The sequence below is a fragment of the Mauremys mutica genome, chromosome 7, assembly GCF_020497125.1.
Source record: "Mauremys mutica isolate MM-2020 ecotype Southern chromosome 7, ASM2049712v1, whole genome shotgun sequence".
Lineage (NCBI taxonomy): Eukaryota > Metazoa > Chordata > Testudines > Geoemydidae > Mauremys > Mauremys mutica.
This window is the reverse complement of record NC_059078.1, coordinates 121,517,504-121,532,980: the sequence shown is the minus strand read 5'-3', so window position 1 is coordinate 121,532,980 and position 15,477 is coordinate 121,517,504. Positions and strand designations below refer to the sequence as shown.

General features: G+C 42.7%; 1 long non-coding RNA gene across 1 annotated transcript; it reads left to right on the top strand.

Moving 5' to 3' along the window:
- Positions 1–1,517: 1,517 nt before the first annotated feature.
- On the top strand, positions 1,518–11,589 carry LOC123374036. Its single transcript, XR_006580986.1, has 3 exons — positions 1,518–1,640; positions 2,935–3,022; positions 11,328–11,589. It is a non-coding gene; the product is annotated as an uncharacterized LOC123374036 (long non-coding RNA).
- Positions 11,590–15,477: the final 3,888 nt, after the last annotated feature.

Here is a 15,477-nt window from a genome sequence, read left to right as displayed (position 1 = left end):
GACTCCCTGCTGAGATTCTCAGTTAGCACCGACTGGTCGGGTGGTTAGTGTTGGGGGGAAATACTTGTCTGTTAGGACCAAGACTAAGATCACAGCTCCTTTCACACAGGCAGGCAAACAGCTGTTATATGATAATGTCAGATGACCATTACCAATCTCCAATTGGATTTGAACTAGCAGTGAAAAGATCTGTATCCCTGCAGACAGTCAATCCCAGGGAAGGGTAGGCTTTTAAAAAGCAGAATTTGACATACTACAGCCTGACAGTCTTCCACCTCACACGACTGGATTATGAGGGACATGCTATAATCATCCAGGAAGGGAACGAGGCCCACAATTCATAAGTCTTAGCAGGGGATCAACATATTGGCTCAGGTACATCTTAGCCTGATAATTCAAACTCTAACTGGGCTACACTTTTACAGTTACTTTACTGTCCTGACAGAAATCAAAGACAAATATCCCCCTACATTCAAAGATCGTGTGAGGATTTAAATGCTAATGGTTACACAAGAGCATACCTACTCCAGGTTAGCAGCATTTGTCTCCTGGAGACAGCAGTTACACAGCAGCGTGTATTTTTTAGTGATCGGCTGGCATGTTTCATGTAAGTAACAGGCCTATTAAACTGAAAGTAACTTTGCAGTTCAACAGGCAGCACTTAAGATTTATTTTATTCCACTTAGGAAATCAAGTTAAGGTCCAAACCCACAATCTCTTGGCAACACTCCCTTCCGAAGCCAAGAAAATAGAGCACAAGCACCCAACACATTTTTAGATGCAATACAAATAAATCCTCACTATCATTAAGGGGCAGGCCCAAAATGTAACCTCCTTTGAAGGTGATCTGCAAAGGGAATAAAAAATGATCCACGAATAAATGCCTGTGCAGAATGCCCCCAGTAAACAAGATTTCTGGAGGTCATTTGGCAGCTAGATAAGTATAAATTAACCTTTAAACAACTGTTTATAGTCCTTGCAAAGTCTGCTGGATAGTTCTTGATTTACTACTTTCACTCAGGGATGCACCAGAGCAACCAAGGTGAGTTATGTTTTATTCCAAAGTGGGGAGGTTTTCAAAGTTTCTGATTTAAAAGAAAATTTTGAAAATGATGCCATACTACTAACCCGAGACCCTGTGCTCTGAATTCTTGTTACCGGGGAATTTCCCAGTTCTCGCTGTATTATTTGTTCGTTTGTGCGGGAGAGGGGGTTATACTCAGATTGGAAGCTCTCTGGGACTGGGATAACTCTTTCGTTATATGTGTGTATAATGCTTAAAGCAATGGGCCTGAGGTCCCGGTCTAGAGATTCTAGGCACTCGCTCAATGAAAAGAACTAATAATAACCATATTGAACATGAGTAGTCTGAGTGAAATATATGCCATGCCATTATAAGACTGACTGTAGATGTCAAACTTCTATAATATAAGATTCAGAGATTCCAGGGCTAGAACAGACCATTGTGAGCATCTCGTCTGACCTCCACTAGAATGCAGGCCACAGAATTTCCCTGAAATAATTCCTGTTTGAACCGGAGCATAGAAAAACATCCAACCTTGATTTAGAAGGAAATAACAACATTGGTACAGGATCCAAATTTAAATAAAATAATACAGGTTGAGTTTACAAATCATAAGGTGAGCAGAAATGATTTTTTTTTTAATTATTTGATTATTCCACCCAAGTACAGAAATCTGGAACTCCTGAGCACCGGAACTGGAAAAGCCAGAAAGAGGGATCCCATGAGAAGATGAAACATAATAAAAATAAAGTGATGCCGGTCAGCCTGTGATAGACAAAAGGAAATGGTGGGAACTGAATTCATTTTTTTTTAAAGTTTCTCCTGGTTTGATCATCTAAAGTGTTATTGTTACTATAGGATTGAATCTTGCCCTTATACAATCCACACTCCCACTGGGCCTCATTGGGAGTTTTGCCTGAGTAAGGATGGCAGGTCTGGAACCACTAATAATTGTAACCTTGTCAGTGCTCCCTGTGCAATGCCAAGTCCTTTTCATTTTCTCTAGTTTGGAGAATTAAATGCCCTGAAAATCAAAACAAAAAAAGGCTCCATTCCAATTCAAACAGGTACTTTTGAAAGAGAAAAAAGTGCTTGAGAAATCCTGTGCACCTGAAGCTCCCATGGTCCACTGTGGAATAAATATCCTATAATTAGCAAGACAACCAACAACATCTATTATTGATTATTACTATCACAGCACACAGGCACCCCAGTCACGGACCACTTTGTTAGGTGTCGTACAAACACAGAACCAAAAGATTGTCCCTGCCCCATGGGGCTTACAATCTAAGTAAATGCTAAGATACCAGGCTGATGGCTACTTTAAAAGTATTTAGAAAGATACGCTGACAGATTGATAGATGGATAGAATATATATAAAGTAGGGTCATATTTGTCCCTTAGAGTGGCTTGCAGCTGGCTAGTCTAGTCAGTTACCTAAAAGAAATGTATTATTTCATAATATGATTGACCCCTCATTCAGTCCAGGGAGATCATTATGTCTAGAGTTAATAATACAAAAATTAACCCAGTGAAATGTATTTGGAGTTGCTATTAAACAACAATATTGAATTAAGCAATAACCAGCTCTCGTCTCAGCTATTTATGGTTCCTTAGCATATTATATGCATCGCTGGCTTCCTCATATGGCATCTGTAAACTGTTCTGACAGGCTAAATGCTCCAGCATTGATACTGGAAGTAACAATTGCTAGCTGTTGATTTGATACTAATGAAGAAAACAGAGCTAGGATCTAAGTGACCTTCTTTTATCCACAAGGCATTCTAATTTCTTTAAAATAAGGTTTGTTTGGGGGAGAAAAAACACAGTTGATTCATTGTGCCTCTCTAAAAGGAAGAGGGAGGAGGAAAAAGATAAACAGATAATCACTGTCTATATTCAATTTGCAGGAGACCTCTCTTGGTGGTTATGTCCACAAAAACATGGAGAACTGAAATTTACACTACAGAGCAGCAGTGACCCTTCATCCTGAATCAGGTACTGTGTGTGTGTGTGTGTATTATTAGATTCTCTCTATATAAACATTATGTTTGCAGGCCAAATGGTCTTGGTTTTTAAACCCTTCGAAGAATTGCATTAAAAATATGCCAGATGCGGAGCGCTCTAATCAGATAAATACCACCCAGTAAAGAAGATGGTGCTTTCATCTATTCTGCTTCCTTTCTCCCCTTTGTACTAGTTACCTTTAGAAAGAGCCACAAGAGACAGCATCTATGTGCTTGCAGTAGTATTCACTGGGAATCTGTCAGCACCGGACAGCTCCACAGTGCAAGCTGTTTGTTAATGCAATCGATGTATATTTTTCCCCATTGAAGGCAGGTTTCTTTCATGGAAACTGGAGAATGAAAATCTTAAAGCATGTGGTTTCGTTTCCAAAACTTCAGGTTTTCATTTAAACAAACTAAACACACAAACAAAGCACATTAGTCCATATGTGATTATTAAAGCCGTATATATTCCATCCATTACCTTTTCAGCTGAGGCATTGACCACTTGTGAGCATTACAGATTCTGGAGCACGTTCAGGATAGGACATGACCTTATTGCCTGGCTGGCCAATTTTGAGCTCTGTCTACTTATTTTCCCTATGCGGTTTCAACTGGATTCCACTTCCACCCTCCCTGTCCTGAACCGTTGTGTAGTACTGGTGGTGCTAAGTGGGTATAATATTCCACTCCAGAGATAACTGCAGTGAAGGTGGGCTGATTCCTGGACATAGTGCTTTTTAATCAAAAGGTACCATGCATAAAAGTAAGTTATTTGTTATTATGTATGTGAATGAAAAAAGATGGCAGAGGCATCTATGAATAAGGACAGAATCAGCCAAATTGTAGGCACTGCGGGTATTTGTCTAGTTCTTCCCCTTTCCCCGCTATGCCAGAAGTGAACCCAAGTGCCACGCACAATGCAATATAGTTTTAAGTATTTGATGCTTCAATGCATTAAGTTAAGCAGACGGGCCTTCCTCTGGAACATCTATTGCTGCAGGCAGGATAGCAGACATGGCCAATGGTTTGTCAAGTCCCATGTTCCTGCTGTGACAAGGCGAAGAGGCAACCAGGATGCACGGAGGCAACCCCATTGTGCAAATTAGTCTATTACTGATGCCACAGAAGAGCGGATCTCTTGTTTTCTTTAGTCTCTGTCTAACTGCTTGTTGCCACCCAGCCAACCAGTTGCATCGACTGTCCTTTGCAACACAGAGACAAACCTCATTCCAAAGTCAGTCACCAACTGAAAAAAAGCACTGCTTCTGTGGGTGCATAATTTAGACATGCACTGGGCAAGTGCCAGCAAGATGAACCAACAATGCTAAGAAAAGGGGTAATTGAACAAAAAATGTGTGTGTTAATTTAGTGCTGGTGGGAGGCCTGAAAGCCTGGGAGATTGGTGTTTTCTTTCTCCACAGAGAAGGCAGAGCAGAGGCATTGTATTGCCTAGTGAGAGTAACTCAGGAGACACATTGGTATGAGTTAGTTCTCTTTTAGTCCAAGTAATATCATAGCACCTGGGAGCCATGGACCAAGGCCCCGTTGTTGTAAAACACAGAACAAAAAGCCAGTCCCTGCCCCAAAAAGCTTGCAATCTAAATATCAGGCAAGAGACAACAGATAGATACAGCCAGATGGGGGAGTACAAACAAGCAATGAGACTGTGTTGGTCAGCATGACAGGCCGTGATCTCAATACACCAGCTACTTAACTATTGTGGAGATTTTTTAAAGGTGTCGTGGCAAAGGAGGGTTTTGAAGTCTGCTGTACGTGCCAGGAATCACTGTGCTGGTGGGGATGGTGGCTTCAGTTATAATTAAGACTGGTTCAAGACACAAACAAACAATGACATTGATTTTTTATTTCTATGTATTTATCTATTTATTGGGGAAAAATGTTGAATTTTTTTGGAGAAAACAGTTATTCAAAATGCCATAAAATTTCAAGCAGCTGCAGTTACACTAAGGTGGCCTTAAAAGGATACATTAATCATACATTCATAGATTTCAAGGCCAAAAGGGACTCCTTGTGATCCTATAGTCCGATCTCCGGAATAACACAGGCCATAGATTTTCACCCAATAATTCCAACGTCGAGCCCAGTAATTTGTGATGTAGCTAAAGCATATCTCTTAGAAAGACATCTGATCTTGATTTACAGACTTCAAATGAGGGAGAAAATCAGCCTCTTGCTTTGGGAATCTGTTCTAGTTGCTAATTAGCTTCACTGTTAAAAATGTACACCTTATTTCCAGTTTGAATCTATCTAGCGCTTGTTGTGCCTCTGACTGCGAGATTAAGGATTCCCTTAGTGTCACATATGTTCTCCCTGAGGAGATATTTATCGCATAGGAACAAACCACCTCTCGACCTTCATTTCTACACTGCCCCCCATTCACCTCAACCCTGACCTGGAGCAAAGGCTTCCTCAGACGTGAGAGCAATTAATTCTCCAGGCCCATTCAGGCCACAGTCTCTCCTTGGCGAGTCTGCAATTAATGTGCCTAATATGATGGTGAGTTGGTGAGATAGGCAGACCCATGTATTTGGAACAGCTCTGAAAACACACAGTTTGTTTTTATGTAGCTCAGCAGCCATCCCATGGAGACATCTTTTCCATCACTAACGTCCCAGGTTGGACCAGAACCCTCAGCCTGTGAAAAAAAGACCTCACTCTTAGTTCCCTCAGATAGATAGACAGACAGCCATTCCCTGGGGCCACAGGCCCTTGTAAAGCAAGCCAAAAAAAACAAACTTAGAAAGAGAATGAGAGAGTGTGGAGAGGCGGCAAGACAAGGAGGTTCACCTGCCTCCTCTTATCTTTACAAACCTGACCCCTGGGCTTTCTTTCCCTGCTTTCAGAACCCAAGTGACACCTCAGCCAAGATCCCACATGTGTGCAGGGTCAACTTGCAAAGCTTATCCACATAAAATATTGTTACAGAAATGGAAACTGGCAGCCTCATTCATTTTAAATAAGTCTAAACCAGAGAATCACGTTCTTTGTCTGCCGTCCAGATTCCATTTAATAATTCTTATACTAAAGCCTCTATCGGTAGGAAAAACCAGCTAAGATTACATGTATATTTTTTACATGTTCCCCTCTAATAAGCAGCAATAAAGTTTTCACTCTGATTGTTTTTTTCCAATCAGGCGAGTGTTATTCCATTTGCATTGTGGTTGAGTTTCACAAAGGGCTCACAAGATACAGATGGAAAGAGACGTTGAAAGGGTCTTGGGGGAATGCGTCTCTAAGGCATTGTTTGCTTTTCCATTTGGATTTTTTTTAAGCGCTATCCAAATGCTGTGTGCACACAAAATATTTTTCAGTCACTGTTCAGCAGTGCAATATGTATGGCTATCTGATTATCATTATTTTTTCCAAAAAGAAACTTAAAACCAAAGGGGGAGATTTAAATAGATTCTAAAATCAGAAGGGCCCACTGTGTTCATCTCCTGTATAACACAGGGCAAAAACATTTCTAGAAATAATTCCTGTTTGAACTAGAGCAGATCGGGGACAAAACTCCCAATCTTGATTTTAAAATTGCCAGTGATGGAGAGTCCACTTTGGTAAATTATCCCAGTGGTTAATTATCCTCACTTTCAAAGGCATAAATGGGAGCTATGTGCCGATCACCAGTCAGTCAATGGGAGATGGGCACTTAACTGCCTTTTGTGCATTTCAAAACATCTGCCAAATTCTCCGCTGTTATGAAGGAGCAAAACTCCGCTGAAGTTGCATCCCCCTTACACCAGCAGAGAATTTGGCCCTTATCCCGAAGCATGTTTCTGAACAAGTGGTCACTTGACACCATGTGCGTATGCTGATTGGTGCACACCTCAAAGCAATTTACAGACTTGAAGTCTGTGGTCCCAGTCATGCGACTGACTTCAGTAGGGGTCTGTGAGTGCAAGAGTCTGCCCACCTGTCACTGATTGCTAGATCAGTGGCTTATAAGGATCAATTCTCACATGTCTGTAATGCAGCCACCTCTAGAGTAGAACACACCAGCATTCCAGTAGTACAAGAATAACCATCCAGCAGTTTAGGACAGAAAGTGAAGATTACTGGATCCTTTTGAAATTGCGGTGGAATTCAGATATTAAGAATTCAATTACCCAAACTGGAGTCTGGCCAGGACACCACGACTAACACCCCTAACTCTTGTAAGAAGTGCCAGGGTATCTTTAACGACTACACGTGCACAGGGCTGCAGGTTTTACATCTCACTCCAATCCCAAAAAGCAGCACTCGCAGCAGCATAGTAAGTTATAACACCACGCTGAAGCACTGGGCTGATAATGCTTCAGAGGGAAGAGTGCCACTTGGTGAATCGCCAGCACCAATAACAACAGCAAAAGAAAAAAAATTGACAAATGAGCTTTTTCCCCAGATCGTGGGCATTGACTCATTGATTCCGCTCCCAGGGTCATCTCAAGTTGCCACTATTTAAATGTTAATAAAATAGAGAAATAAGGAGGAATCTGCATTTTTTTCCGCTCATATTCTGTGACTCATGCCAAGAGTCCCAAGCCTAGCACTGCAGAGACACACTGTTTCCTTTCCATTTTAGTTAAAAAGCTGCTTGCATATGTATTTCCCAGCTTATTAATAAAATCCTTATTGAACACCCTGGGTGGGAAGCCCTTAATCATTGCTCTGATCTTAATTGGGATTGATTTCTTCTCCAGCTGATAGCTCTACCCCTTCCACGGGAGAGACCTTTTTTCAGAAGAGTGGGAATGACATAAACCCAAAAAGAAAAGAAGGCTAAAATTAGGTTTTTGTTGTGCTTAGTTCTGGAGGATTGGAGCATTTATTGCGGGGGAGCAGTAGTCATAATTAAAGACTCTAAGCCTAGACACCAGTTTCCTGGGAAGGATCACTCAGTGGTTTGAGCATTGGCTTGCTAAACCTAGCATTGTGAGTTCAATCCTTGAGGGGGCCATTTAGGGATCTGGGGAAAAATCTGTCTGGGGATTGGTCTTACTTTAAGCAGGGGGTTGGAGTAGATGACTTCCTGAGGTCCCTTTTACCCCTGATATTCTATGATTCCTAGGAGCCATTAATCTCAAAAAATGGAGAAAGAGTAAATGGATCTTCCTAAATAGGTTCTCAGCAAAGGGGTCACTGCTCAGATATATTGTTGTCATATGCAACCCTACTGGGCACATTCCTTTGGCAGACTGCAGCACAACAGGTATGTCTGCCTCAGTTTCCCCATCTTACACCCATGAAAGCAACATATTCTTTCAGTATCTGACACAAAGGCTGCCTCACTACATAGTTTATTTGTGTCAAGTATCAGAGGAGTAGTCGTGTTAGTCTGGTTCTGTAGAAGCAGCAAAGAATCCTGTGGCACCTTATAGACTAACAGACGTTTCGCAGCATGAGCTTTCGTGGGTGAATACCCACTTCTTCGGATGCAAGCAGTGCATCTGTTAGTCTATAAGGTGCCACAGGATGCTTTGCTGCTAGTTTATTTGTATATGCCAGTGCAGTAATTCCCCAAAAACCTTCATAGGAAAAAAAATCTCTAATTCCCATAGTAAAAAAAAAAAAGATACTATGGGTTTTCCATTCCCCCTCTCCAGGGAAATCACTTCCCAGTCACCCAGCCAAGAGTCAATAGCAGCACTGTGTTCCCAGAGAGCTCCCCACAGTTTTCCACTCCCCAGGCCTCTGTCCCTGTTAGTCTTACTCCTTCTCAGGGCACATCCCTCCTGAGTCCAGTCTCTTGTTTCCAGGCTCTGCTTCCCCCGACCAAGCCAGATCTTCCCCTTTTGCTTAGGGGCTACAGCCTGGGCCTTCCATTCATCAGACACCCCTGCTTTGGTCAGCTTTCACCAACAGTTCCATTCCTGCTGTCCTCAGAACTCCTGTCGCTCTCTCCCAAGCTGCTCTTGCCAGCTCTCTCCTGCTGCTTCCGGTCTGACTCCTTCCAGGCACCTCTCACCAACCAATCTCCTCAACCTAGGGCTCAGCTGCTCTCTCAAGCTTAACTGAGGGTCAACTGACCAATCACAGGGCCCCTGGCCTCCTCCATCTTAAAAAGCCAGTGTCATCCTATGACATTTATCTGCTTGGAAAGGCAATCTGTGTCCCCAGTCCTGCAAATACCTGTGTGGGCTGGTTAAGAGCAGATAGAGGGATCTTCTTCTGGGCAGCTGATCTCATTTTCCATTTGAAGGTGACTAAATAACCATAGGAGGCCAGGAAGCATTGGCAGACATCACCATGCAGATACAGAGAGAGCGCTATCTTGAAAGCAGGCGCAATGGGTCCTGGATACTGACCTCACAGCCAGCACTAGAGGGGAGACTTCATGATGCTAACCAGAGGCCCTGACCACTCTTAAAATTCTTAACATTCAAGGCCTGAGCCGAAGCCAGCCGAAGCCAATACAGAGACTTCTGTAAAGTTCAGCACAGTTTGGATGAAGCCTCCAAAGCACACCACCATTACACTATGTATTCATTTAATGCCTCCATAATGATGCTGGACCTAATCCAAACCTCACTGAAATCCATGGAAAAACTGCTATTGACTTCAGGGTTCTTTGAATCAGGCCCACTGTGATTGGAAAGGCTGGAAAAAACACGGGTCTTGCCCAAGTATTGGGCTGATGTTTTGTTTGCTGCTCGCACTCCGTTGTCTCAGTGAATAAGCCAATGAACTGGGGAGCCCAGTGCAGATAAGCCTAGCATTTCAATTCATCTGGAAATCACAAAGAGATTAGCAGTCTCCAGACTCCTGTACATGGACCGTGATTCGATGTGTGGAAGAACGGAGCACATTTCAGTACGTGGGAGTCTATAATCTTCACAAACACTCATTAAAAGAAAAACTATATAATCCAGTGGGAGATCGTCACATGCTTCCAGACAGGAGGCCGATTAATGTAGGCCTATTCAATTGCTCTATCTACTGTCCATTGTAATAATTCTCTGCTTTATGGCAAACAGCACTACTGGACCGTGACCTCCAGTTAGTTATTTTATTTAGAACCGTCCCTTCTAACTTATCTGGAAATATTTAGAAAGCTTTTTGGGTTCCTCAGGGTAAGAAGAAAGCCAATGAACACTGAACTTTGCATACACACTGCCTAAAGATTCCCCTCTGGTTAGAAAACACGTCTGAAATTTCAGGTGACCCCCCCCACACCCCACCAGCTCTTTTGGAGGGAGTCAAAATCAGGCTTATAATGGGCTTTTAATATACATAGGGCCTGAACTTGCTGAGCACTCGTGACTCCTATTGTGACAGGGCCTGATCCAGAGCCCACTGAGGTCTATTGGTTTTAATGAGCTTCGGAACAGGCCCATAATGCTCAGCACTTCTCAGGATCAAGCCTTTATCCATGGAGTTGTGCCAGGAGGGAAGGAAGTTTTATATGTTCTGTCCTTGGTTACAGACATGATCTAGGAGCCCCTGGTTACCTCCTAGATCTGCTCTCTTACTATTCCTGCCCCCCTAACCCTGCATCTGCAAACAGCTTTGGAGCATGTGGACACACACGCAAATCTCTGGTAACGTTTAGTCTCGGTGCTAACACAGTCCACCCGTCAGCTGTATTGCTAATCCGTGATGCCTGATTGCATCTGACATCTAGGCGACGTCTACACGATGAGCGAGGGGTGCGATTCTCGGCTTGCAGATACACACTCACGCTAGCCCTCATCAAGCCAGTGTGAGTATAAATAGCAGTGCAGCCGTGGCCCGGCTTAGCCATGGTGAGTACAATCCTGCCTGAACCCCATGTCTCCAGCCCATGCTACCACGGCTGCACTACTATTTATGCTTGGCTGGTGCTCATTGACCTAGCGTGAACATGCATGCACCACCTGGGAATCACACCCCTCGCCTGTAGCGTCAATGTAGCTGGAATGAGAGGAGGAGGGAATGCATAGGAAAGACACTAGGGCTTGATCTATAGTTGTATCACTGTAGTCAACTGGGAATCTATCCGTTAATTTCAATGGAATTTGGATCAGGCCCATGCTGCCCACTATGCACTAGATTGCAATCAAGAGCTGTAACAAATCTTAAGTGCTTACGGTGGCAAAGGGGATATTAGGAGGAAATGGAAAAATCTGTTAAAATTTAAATCCCCCCAGATCATTTGCTTCTTTCTTGGATCTCCTGTTGAATAATTTTAAAATCCCAGAGCTGATAGCATATGATTTGTGGGTTCACAATTGTCTGGCTTAATGGGAGGAATAATTTTAACTTTCCGCATTAAATATTTATTTACATTCTGTAATAACTTTTCTTTTCTTTTTTTTCAGTTCATGAGTCATCCCAGCCCAAGGAGCTGCAATTACCATTTCCACATAGATAACGATATTTATCCTAGGTGCTAGTTTCTTTGCAGAGTTCCTACTGTCCTTCTGAGAACAGGTGTGAGGTCCAGCTCTGAAGCAGGCTCCTGGTGTTTACATGATGATGTGGCACAGGAAGAGGGCATTGTGATTTAAGGAAAGAACAACTGGATAGTTAAGGTCTGATAGCATGTTTGATTCAGACTGGGGGCAAATCCTAACACCATCAATAGAAGAGCTAAATAGAGCTCAAAGGGAGTATATTCCCATTGTATCTGTAAGGCTGAACAGTATCAAATCAGAACACCGTGAGGAGGGAAAATTAATTTCTCTAATTGAGAGTCACCTGTTTTGAACCCGTATCTCGATAGTAGAGAGCAGAGATGTTTGCACTGTAAGATGCAGCATGGAATTTGCATGTCCGCAGCTCACAATACACACTGACACAAAATCATCTTGTGGGTGTAGTGTGGTACTTCAGCTGATGTAAAACATTGCCTTTAAATTGACTTCAATGGAGCTACACTGATCTACTTGAGTTGAGGATCTTCCCCAGCAATTTTTATTATAAATAGGCTCTAACTGGAAACCCTTAATCTGAACACTCCTAGATCTCGGGAGTGAGATAAATCCAGGCCCACCATCTCTGATTTTCATTGCATTTTAGTGGCAGACCGACAGTACTAAGGGCTGAAGACCACTATCAATCCACAAAAGTGCACCTTATCAACCTGTACCTCCATGGGCCATTCAGTCCTGAGGCTTTCTGCTAAGACTGCTGAAAGAGCAGCAATTTGTGTCCATTGTGGTGGGTTTTGTTGTGATGTGATGTGGTAGAAATGGACTGAGACCACCGATGCATTTTGCTTAGATAAATGAACAGCTATGGTGACAGCTTTTGGTCAATGCCAACAAGGCTGGATCTGAATCGATAACCAACTTTAAGAGGTGAAAGGCTTCATTCTCTAAACCTGAGCCATTCCAACTTTATTATACTTGCTATAAAAGCCACAGGACCTTCAATGAGTGGTCAATCATAATTTCAGCTTTACATCCCTTTAGAAAAACAGCAGCTGTGTAGCAAGTACCGCCTAATGCCATTTTTAAATAATTCATTCAGTATTAAACAAGATACATGCTACTTACTGACCCCTCGCCCCCCAACCTTTCCTCCTGATGCCTCTTGGATTTTCCTTGGAGGTCTCCCATCCAAGTACTCATGAGGCTCAACTTTGTTTAGTTTATGAGATATGACAAAAATCACAGGCTAAGCTGATCTGGCTAGTTGAGCAAACTTGACATTCATCAACTGGTTGTTTTATAAACATAAAGGTAGTTTCCTCATTTTCAATTATACATTGAAAACACCTGGGTAAATTCTATGTCAGAAAGAATTCTTTATGTTGTCTCTCTCACCACGAGAAGTTGGCCTAAAAAAAGATATTACTTCACCCACCTTGTCTGTCAAAAAGAATTCTGTGTTGAGGAAACTCACTGCAATAGACCAGTCAAAGCTAAAACAGAGTAATTCTATTACAGTTTCATAATAACAATTTGCTCCTTTATAGCACCCTTTACCCAGGGATATTGGTACTTTTTACCAACATTAATTCATTCTCATATCACAACAGGAATTTCCACTAAAGATGTCATTTCAGGAAATTCATTGGGTGAAACATACCTGTTTTCCTCCAGGGAGAACCAGGCAAGGATCAACCATTGATATAGAATGGGGTAGTCAACTTATGGCATGTGTGCCAAAGGCGGCACACAAGCTGATTTTCAGTGGCACTCACACTGCCCGGGTCCTGGCCACTGGTCTGGGGGCCTCTGTATTTTCATTTAATTTTAAAAGTAGCTTCTTAAACATTTTAAAAACCTTATCTACTTTACATACAACAATAGTTTAGTTATATATTCTAGACTTCTAGAAAGAGACCTTCTAAAAATGTTAAAATGTATGACTGGCACGCGAAACCTTAAATTAGAGTGAATAAATGAAGACTCGGCACACTACTTCTGAAAGGTTGCCGACCCCGTATCTATATAAAGCTTTCCAGCTTCTCAAGATCCTTTCCAATATGCCATGGGAGAAATTCCATCCCCATGTCTGCTGTATCTGGTAATCAGCTCAGAACAAGGCATAACAAGATCCAGTGGTTGGAAGTTAAAGCTTGACAAATTCAGACTCAAAATAGGGTGTATATTTTTAACAATGAGGGTTACTAGCGACTGGAACAATTTACCAAAGATTGTGGTGCACTGCTGGCAATTTTTATATGACGTCGGGATTTTGTTGTTTTTGTTGTTAACACATGCTCTAGTAGTTCAAACAGGAATTATTTTATGGACGTTGTATGGCCTCTCTCATACACAAGGTTAGACTAGATCATTACAAGGGTCCCTTCTGGCCTTGGGATCTATGAATCTATGAAACCTGGTGTGATTAAGAACAATCATGATGAAGCATCTTATCCCCATTTATACAGTAAGGAGTACACCAGCCTTCCAAATGTTGCAAGGAAGGCTGGGCAATTAAGGTTATAAATTCTTCAGGACTGAGAAGGTCTCATCCCATGTATTAGCTGCGAGCTCAATGGGGCCCTGCTTGAGGACTCTGGGTGCTACTGCAATAGAAACAAGTAAATCATCATCATCATCAACATGAAGGAGGTATAATACCTGGAGCTCTTGCTTTTCTTCCCATGTCTGCCATGTACTTCCCATTTGACCGTCGCTGTGTGCCTCAGTTTCCCCATTTGTAAAATGGGGATAATAATACTTAAGGACCTAACAGAGCTGTTGCAAAGGTTAATTCAGCAATGTGCTTTGAGATCCTCAGATGAAAGGCATGGGCAAAAGTCAAAGTGTTACACAGAAAGCTTGTGCCTGACTGATTGGAACATTTCATATTTTTAGTGCTGCCTTTTTCTCTTGCAACTTTTCCATTCTTTCCCTGTTGCTGCTTGGTTCAAATAGATCTACCCCCAGATCACTGAGAGGCCCGTTGAGGGATCGGGAGCCTGCATGAAGATTGATCCCCAGCACTCTGCACTTCACAGCTCTCTCTTTTCCGGTGTCATTGAAAATTCACGTTTTATGGTGCCCATGGCATGTGCAAACAGAGATCCTTCTGCTAAGGAGGGGGCAATGGAGGGAGCAGCAGGAGAAATCCAGTGAATTGTGTGGACCAAAGGAAGCTTCAGTTTCTGAGATTTCCTGTTTTTCCTTTACAAAGAGCCCACGCATTTTAATGGGCCGCCGATCCTTTGTGTGCCACTTGAGAACTTTGCACAGACACCAGTTAGGAATGGCTGCAGTGACATGGGCGAGCTGTACCTCAGCCTTTAATTATATAACTGCAATTTCATGTGCACAGAGAGTGTCTGATTGGATCATCGTCAGAAGGGCAATGTGTATCTTTTTTTTTCTCTGCAAAACTGTCTGCTTCCTATTCACCTTTCAGAAGTGCAGCATCCTCAACTTGCGGTCTGTTGAGACTCTGCAGCAGGCATTGCCAAAGATATCCCCCAAGGTCACTGCCAGTCTGACCCGGGGGAAAGTTCTTTCCCGATCCCACGTATGGCGATGAGTTATACCCTGAGCATGTGAGCAAAACCAGCCAGCAAGCACATGAGACAGCATATTCCTTGTCACTGCAGAGCCCTGTCCCTCCCGACCTGTCCCTCTCCAGCTGTAGCCATCCCTAATGCTTCAGAGAAAGAAGCTCAAAAGGGCGTTATCAAGTCCCACTTCCACCAAGAATATCAGCTTGTGTCCAATTCAAATTCACATTTTCATCCAAAAGCATATTGCACTATCCTTTCTTCCCAGTCTATTTTCAATAGGACAGATGGTCTCCACTTCCTGTCCTAAACTGTGTAGTGCTGCTATGCACTCTTAAGCTGCCATCATGCTCCACACCAGAAGAGGCTGCATTTCCCTGGGAAGGTGAAGTGATTCTTGTTCATGTAGTAAAAAAAGCCTGATCCTTCAACCCTTACTCACATGAGTAGTCCTTACTCATACTAGCTCAGTGGAACCTCTCCTTTGAGTAACTGCTCCTTTGTGTAGAAGTGGTCATATGGGGCCGTTGGGCCTATCTGGGGAGCGGGGC